Raw genomic sequence first — 8,939 nt, forward strand, 5'->3', positions numbered from 1 at the left:
CAGTATCTCCTAAAAAACAAACAAACAAACAAAAAGACTGTTTTTCGTAAAAAAAAAGGAAGCATTTAGTATTCTACTTGTGGTTTTATATCATGTTTATGAATTTATTGTAATTTTTTTCAATCCATATTAACAGTTAGAACTGGACATGGAACAACAGACTGGTTCCAAATAGGAAAAGGAGTACGTCAAGGCTGTATATTGTCACCCTGTTTGTTTAACTTATATGCAGAGTACATCATGAGAAACGCTGGACTGGAAGAAACACAAGCTGGAATCAAGATTGCCAGGAGAAATATCAATAACCTCAGATATGCAGATGACACCACCCTTATGGCAGAAAGTGAAGAGGAACTAAAAAGCCTCTTGATGAAGGTGAAAGTGGAGAGTGAAAAAGTTGGCTTAAAGCTCAACATTCATAAAATGAAGATCATGGCATCAGGTCTCATCACTTCATGGGAAATAGATGGGGAAACAATGGAAACAGTGTCAGACTTTATCTTTCTGGGCTCCAAAATCACTGCAGATGGTGACTGCAGCCATGACATTAAAAGACACTTATTCCTTGCAAGGAAAGTTATGACCAACCTAGATAACATATTCAAAAGCAGAGACATTACTTTGCCAACAAAAGTTCGTCTAGTCAAGGCTATGATTTTTCCTGTGGTCATGTATGGATGTGAGGACTGTGAAGAAAGCTGAGCACTGAAGAATTGATGCTTTTGAACTGTGGTGTTGGAGAAGACTCTTGAGAGTCCCTTGGACTGCAAGGAGATCCAACCAGTCCATTCTGAAGGAGATCAGCCCTGGGATTTCTTTGGAAGGAATGATGCTAAAGCTGAAAACTCCAGTACTTTGGCCACCTCATGTGAAGAGTTGACTCATTGGAAAAGACTCTGATGCTGGGAGGGATTGGGGACAAGAGGAGAAGGGGACGACAGAGGATGAGATGGCTGGATGGCATCACTGACTCGATGGACGTGAGTCTGAGTGAACTCCAGGATTTGGTGATGGACAGGGAGGCCTGTCATGCTGCGATTCATGGGGTCGCAAAGAGTCGGACACGACTGAGCGACTGATCTGATCTGATGCTGCTATTGTGCTAGAAAAACCTACTTAGTCACCACTCTCTTGACTATTTTAGTTTTTTTTGTTGTTGTTAACAGTTTGTACCACCAAAAAAAAGTGACTGGTCTAAATCTCTGTCTCTGTAAAGGTCATGGTTTTCATGGTTCTTAAGGACCAAGTAATATTTGCCCAAGTTGGCAAACATACAGTGTAGAGATAAGCGTACACTCATGAATATGCATATATATGCATATGGTTTAGATACAACATCTCAAACAAATGTCCTACAAATAATGCATGTGCGTATATTTGAAAACAAGGGTAATCTTCATTGGGAGTTTTGCAACCAAAGTTAGTTATTTAAAAAGCAAAATCACTTTGAATGTGAAAAGTCTGCTTGCTCACATGCCAGGGATGTTGATGCAAGTTGTCAGTTCCAGATTTTTAAGATCTCTCTCTGCAAGGCAGAAGCCAAGGAGAGTTTTCCAAGGTAGCCACATGTGGGGAAAAAAAGAAACCAGACAGGAGAATTACATCCAGTGACATGATGGGGGTCAACAAGACAACATGATCACTGTGGTCGGCCTGCTGCGGTGAGAGCGAAGGGTGGGCTTATTTGCGAGCAAAGGATGGCTTATTTGAAAATTCAGCTCAGGATGGTTAGCAGAATGTTATTTTATAAAATGTGCATTTTGCGATTATGAGCCTTAGATTTGTCCTTACATTTTTTGATAGAGTCCATAGGCTGTATCCATACAGACACATCTATGCCTTTTTTGATTTTTACAATAATCTCTTATTCATTTCACTACTTTTTTTGGTATTTCTTATAATTGGATATGTGTGTGTATTTTCATTCTTCTTGACAATCTTTTCTTCACATAAATATTTTGAATAAATCTATCTTTAGGAAAGGGTCCTATAGTAGCTCCAGGGAATTGGGTAAGACAACTACTCTTTTTAATAAAGAAAATAAAATTGATTATACAAATGATTGTAACACCAATTACATACTGTGAAACTATCCATTTCTAATTTCTCTCTTCCTTCTTAGTGACTGCAAGTGTGTGCTTTCCTGAGTGCTAAGTCGTTTCAGTTGTGTCTGACTCTTTGTGACCCCATGGACTATAGCCCATCAAGCTCTTCTGTCCGTGGGATTCTCCAGGCAAGAACACTGGAGTGGTTGTAATTTCCTTCTCCAGGGTATCTTCGTGACCCAGGGATCAAACCCCTGTCTCTTATGTCTCTTGCATTGGCAGATGGGTTCTTTACCACTAACGCCACCTGGGAAGCCCAGGTGACTACATATTATATTTAATTACTGAGTAAGCATTTTTTTAAAATTATGGCAAACTTCTTGTTAATATTTTTTATTAATGTACAAGAAAGTTGATTTTATTGATATAATTTACTACCTGCTTTTTCTTAACTACTCCTACTTGGTTGCTCTCAAGAATTTGCTCTTTCTTGGTCCAAGTCTCATTGGTATGTGGTTGAGTCTACTGGTACAGTTAGATGGCATTAAACAGAGGTTATATGCACATGATCATTGAGTTATTCAATGTGGTCAGACTTTTTACTTTCAAATGGGCAGTTCTTAAGTTCACTGTAACCCTGTGTATATTATGAAATATGTAAAGTGTCATATGCTTCAATATACATCATATACAGAGAGATATACATAGCCATATATCTATAAGAAATACTTAAGCCACCTATCTATCATTTATCCATATATCAACAGAGTTACGTGGATAAGTAGGTAGGCAACAATATAAAAAAATAGTTTTTTCTTTATCGTGAGTTTGAGCAAACTCCAGGAGATAGTGAAGGACTGGGAAGCCTGTCATTCTGCAGTCCATGGAGTTGCAAACAGTCGGACATGACTGAGTGACTGAACAACAATAACAATATATATATATATTTTTAAGAATATGATATGTGAACTGGCTATCATGATCAACAAAAAGAATTTTGTAGAGAAGCTAGGAAGAGCTAATTAGCCAAGCTCTAGATGAGGGAAGTTCCAGGTTTGGAAATTTTTAATGTTTGTGTAAATAGAAATAACAATTTGGAACTGGCATTTATAAATGATTCAAATCAAATTAGAAATGACTAGTCTTTCTGTACAGACTCATGTAATAGTCCAGCTGTGGTGAACAAAAAGTAAAAATAGTGAATTATAATCAATATTTTTACACTTAAAATATAATTTTTCTCCCAATCACTTCAAAATGAAGGAGAAAAGGGGGGGGTTAATTAAAAAAAATGCTGATTTTTCTTCCATCGATTTTGAATAAATGGATAATAAATAAATATAAATTATTTTGAATAATAATAGCAGTATTATTAGGCTGAAAACTGCTATCTTTATCAATCACTACCAGCAAGTGCTATAATTTTTAAGATAAAGTGGATGTACTAAAATCAAGGGAGCAATTGCTTTGACTTACAGTTTGTAATAGCTTGAACTTTTGGGTTTTTTTTTAATACCACTTTTGGACTTTGTACAGATTTTATTTCCTCAATAAAATTATGATCCTTATCTACATCTATTAAATGTAAGAGTTAATTTTATTGACAGAACTGTAGAAATGCTACATTAATTACAAAAGCCTTGGTGATGCAGATTATAGTAAGTTAAGTATTAATGAGAATTGTATTTTACTGTGTTGCAAAGAAGCCAAAAAAGTGTTTGACGTATTATATGTAAGTCTGAATTATAGGAACATTCACACAGCATTAAGAAATTATATATGAAAAAAGAATTATATGCCATAAAACTATTTTATCAGAATCATATTTCTTAGTATTCTTTGCCATTAAATAGCTGAGTTAGGGCTTTAGAACATCCTGAGAAATGATGTCCTTCTAGGAGGCGTTTATAAATACTTCTTGACAAGAGAAGATACATATAGTCCACATTTTTAGCATGCATTATTTTGTGACTTTAAACTGCAACCCCAGATTTTTCTCCATATAAAGCTATTTTTGGATATGTGGTAGAAAAATATATTTCAAATCTTTGTGGGAGAGAAATATTCTTGAAAGGGAAAAAAAACTATAACATCAAAATAAATAGATAAGTGATTTTTGCAGTGTTTGTTTAAGTAATGGGAGGGACAGAAAAAATTACAGGAAAACTTTTAAGCTTAAAAATCCAAATTATTTTAGACCAAAGCCAAACTATTACTGTCATTTGTCATTAAGTCAATAAATATTTATTGAGCATTTGTTGTGTTCAAGGAATTTTGCTGTGTTGTGAGTTTCTAAGATCTACAGTAGGCATCGCTGCACTAAAATTACTTACAACCAGAAAAATGCTTTCTTTGTCGATTATGGTAGACCATTTATAAACATGTCAAGCAGGACGTTTAGCTAAAAGTAACAGAGTGCCTGACTAATGGTTAGATAATAATAATGATACTGATTTGCCTATCTTAACAAGAACTCTGAAAGACCTCAGTCCAAGGGCTGGTCAGGGCATTGCTGTTGTTTAGTCTCTCAGTCGTGTCCAACCCTTGTGATACCATGGACTTGTGATTCATCCAGGCTGATATTTCACATGATATACTCTGCATGTACATTAAATAAGCAGGGTGACAATATACAGCCTTGACATACTCCTTTCACAATTTGGAAACAGTACATTTTTCCATGTCCATTTAAACTGTTACTTCTTGACTTGCATACAGGTTTCTCAGGAGACAGGTAAGGTGATCTGGCATTACCATCTCTTGAAGAATGTTCCAGTTTATTGTGATCTACACAGTCAAAGGCTTTAGCATATTTAAAGAAGCAGAAACAGATGTTTTTCTGGAATTCTCTTGCTTTTTCTATGATCCAATGGATGTTGGCGATTTGATCTCTGGTTCCTCTGTCTTTTGTAAATCCTCTTGAACATCTGGAAGTTCTCAGTTTCAGTTCAGTTCAGTCGCTCAGTCGTGTCCGACTCTTTGCGACCCCATGAATCGCAGCACGACAGGCCTCCCTGTCCATCACAAACTCCTGGAGTTCACTGAGACTCATGTCCATCGAGTCAGTGATGCCATCCAGCCATCTCATCCTCTGTCATCCCCTTATCCTCCTGCCCCCAATCCCTCCCAGCATCAGAGTCTTTTCCAATGAGTCAACTCTTCGCATGAGGTGGCCAAAGCACTGGAGTTTCAGCTTCAGCATCATTCCTTCCAAAGAACACCCAGGGCTGATCTCCTTCAGAAGGGACTGGTTGGATCTCCTTGCAGTCCAAGGGACTCTCAAGAGTCTTCTCCAACACCACAGTTCAAAAGCATCAATTCTTTGGTGCTCAGCCTTCTTCACAGTCCAGCTCTCACATCCATACATGACCACAGGAAAAACCATAGCCTTGACTAGACAGACCTTTGTTGGCAAAGCAATGTCTCTGCTTTTGAATATGCTATCTAGGTTGGTCATAACTTTTCTTCCAAGGAGTAAGCGTCTTTTAATTTCATGGCTGCAGTCACCATCTGTGGTGATTTTGGAGCCCAGAAAAATAAAGTCTGACACTGTTTCTACTGTTTCCCCATCTATTTCCCATGCAGTGATGGGACCGGATGCCATGATCTTTGTTTTCTGAATGTTGAGCTTTAAGCCAACTTTTTCACTCTCCTCTTTCACTTTCATCAAGAGGCTTTTTAGTTCCTCTTCACTTTCTGCTGTAAGGGTGGTGCCATAAGTTCTCAGTTTATGTACTGCTAAAGCCTGGCTTGACGGATTCTGAGCGTTACCTTGCTAGCATGTGAAATGAGCTCCATTGTATGGTAGTCTGAACATTCTCTATCATTGCCCTTCTTTGGGACTGAAATGAAAACTGACATTTTCCAGTCCTGTGATCACGGCTGAGTTTTCCAAATTTGCTGGCACGATGAGTGCAGCCGTTAAACAGCATCATCTCTTGGGAATTTTATCACCTCCACTATATTTGTTCGTAGTTATGCTTGCTAAGGCCCTCTTGATTTCACACTCCAAGATGTTTGGCTCTAGTTGAGTGACCATACCATCATGGTTATCCAGGCCATTAAGACCTTTTTTGTATAGTTCTTCCCTATATTCTTGAGACCTCTTCTTAATCTCTTCTGCTTCTTCTAGATCCTTGCTATTTCTGTCCTCTATTGTGCCCATCTTTGCATGAAAATCTGACTTGTGTTCCCTCTAAATTTATGTATTGAAATTCTTATCTGATTGTCTCAGAATGTGACTGTATTTGGAGATGGAGTTTTTAAACAGATTATTAAGTTAGGATGAAAACTTTAGTTCAGTCGCTCAGTCATGTCTGACTCTTTGCAACCCCATGGACTGTAGCACACCAGGCTTCCCTTTAAGCAGCACTCCCAGAACTTGCTCAAATGCATGTCCATTGAGTTGGTGATGCCATCCAACCATCTCATCCCCTATCATCCCCTTCTCCTCCTGCCTTCAATATTTCCCAGCACTAGAGTGTTGGAATTCCAAGGAGTCAGTTCTTTGCATCATGTGGCTAAAGTACTGGAGTTTCAGCTTCAGCATCAGTCCTTCCAAGGACTGATTTCCTTTAGGATTCACTGGTTTTAGGTTGGGGCCTAATCCTGTAAGACTGGTGTCCTTACGAGAAGAAATTTGAACACAAGGTAGACAACCATGCACAAAGAGATGACCAGGTAAAGACACAGGGAGAAGAGAGTCATCTGCAAGCAAAAAAGGTCCCAGAGAGAAACAAACTTTCCAACTCCTTCATCACAGGCCTCCAGTTTCCCTACCTGTGAAAAAATACATTTCTGTTAAGTCACTCAGTCTGTGGTATTGTGTTATGGTAGCCAGAAAGAACTAATCCAGCATTAACTTTCTCTCTGAATTATTTCACATTAAATCTCTTCATATCCTCCAATTAAAATAAAGTGATTAAAAAATTTCCAATTTTTTCAAATGCTTATCATAATAATATGGTGGCCAGCTCTCCTAGCAATGCTGGACATTGCAGCTTTTAGCACTGGCATTCTCACATCCTGAGGAGCTTCTCACTCCAGTTCATCTACGGGTGTTTACATGTCTTTCTGAGTCTCTTTTGAATGATGCTTTAAGTTGATAATGGCTTTTTACAGTAGACCCTCTGGGAGATTTTAGTAAGCTTTCTGTAGACTAACTAGCCCAGGTTATGTCATATCAACTATGCACATACCAAAGTTCAAAGGAATATGTGGTATATTCTTAAAGTGCGATTGAATTTTACTAACATCTACAAATACAGTTTTTAAGTAACTATGAAATGACTGCACATCACTGGATGGACTTTAGTTGTTTTGCCTGCGTGTGTGATGATGAAGGCTCAACTGTAAGCTCTTATCTTGCCTCCCTTGTGATCAGCCTTCTTTATTTGTTGGAAAGAAATGACTGGCTTGGATTTGAGAGGGCAATAGGTAGCTATCAAGTCTAGAAAATTTATGGGACTCAAATGGGATTTAAATTCATGACTCTGCTTCATTAAGACTAAATTAAAAGCAAGTGAACAAGATAAAGAATATTAACTCTTGCTTCATTTTCATATGCTCTTGTTATATTACTAAGTATTGGTGGAGGTTACCGACTCAGTCATTATTCCTAAAATGACTGATTCATCAACAAGATAGCATAATGAAAGAGCAAAAGGTACCATGACTTTTTCAGAATAAACATATGAGTCATCAGTAGTCCCATTAATAGAATTTAATTGTCTAAATATAAGTCTTAATATCAAAATTTTAAAAAAATTATTTTATATTGGAGTATAGATGATTAATAATATTGTGTTAGTTTCTGGTGTACAACAGAATGATTCAGTTATATATATGCATGTATCTATTATTTTTTAAAATTCTTTCCCACATGGCATCCGGTCCCATCACTTCATGGCAAATAGATGGGGAAACAATGGAACCAGAGATTTTGTTTTCTTGGGCTCCAAAATTACTGCAGATGATGACTGTAGCCATGAAATTAAAAGATGCTTGCTCCTTGGGAGAAAAACTATGACCAACCTAGACAGCATATTATAAAGAAGAGACATTACTTTGTCAAAAAATGCTTGAATAGTTAAAGCTATAGTTTTTCCAGTAATCATGTATGGATTTGAGAGTTGGGCCATAAAGAAAGTTGAGCGCTGAAGAAATGAACTGTGGTGTTGGAAAAGACTATCGAGAGTCCCTTGGTCTTCAAGAAGATCAAACCAGTCAATCCTAAATGAAATCAGTCCTAAATATTGATTTGGAAAAACTGATGCTGAAGCTGAAGTTCCAGTACTTTGGCCACCTGATGTAAAGAACTGACTGACTCATTGGAAAAGACCCTGATGCTGTGAAAGATTGAAGTCAGGAGAAGAGGCGACAGAGGTTGAGATGGTTGGATGGCATCACTGACTCAATGGACATGAGTTTGAGCAAGCTCCAGAAGTTGGTAATGGACAGGTAAGCATGGGGTACTGCAGTCCATGGGATTGCAGAGTTGGACACAACTGAGTGACTGAACTGAACTGAAAATATTGAGTAGAGTTCCCTGTGCTATATATATAGCGGGTCCTTATTAGATATCTTTTTTTTTAACTTTACAATATTGTATTGGTTTTGCCATACATCAACATGAATCCACCACAGATATACATGTGTTCCCCATCCTGAACCCTCCTCCCTCCTCCCTCCCCATACCATCCCTCTGAGTCGTCCCATTGCACCAGCCCCAAGCATCCAGTATCCTGCATCGAACCTGGACTGGTGACTCATTTCATATATGATATTATACGTGTTTCAATGCCATTCTCCCAAATCATCCCACCCTCTCCCTCTCCCACAGAGTCCAAAAGACTGTTCTATACATCAGTGTCTCTTTTGCTGTCTCATATACAG

This window comes from Bos grunniens, chromosome 1 (genome assembly GCF_055505025.1).
Source record: "Bos grunniens cultivar Pamir isolate PY7600 chromosome 1, Bosgru_T2T1.0, whole genome shotgun sequence".
Taxonomy (NCBI): Eukaryota; Metazoa; Chordata; class Mammalia; order Artiodactyla; family Bovidae; genus Bos; species Bos grunniens.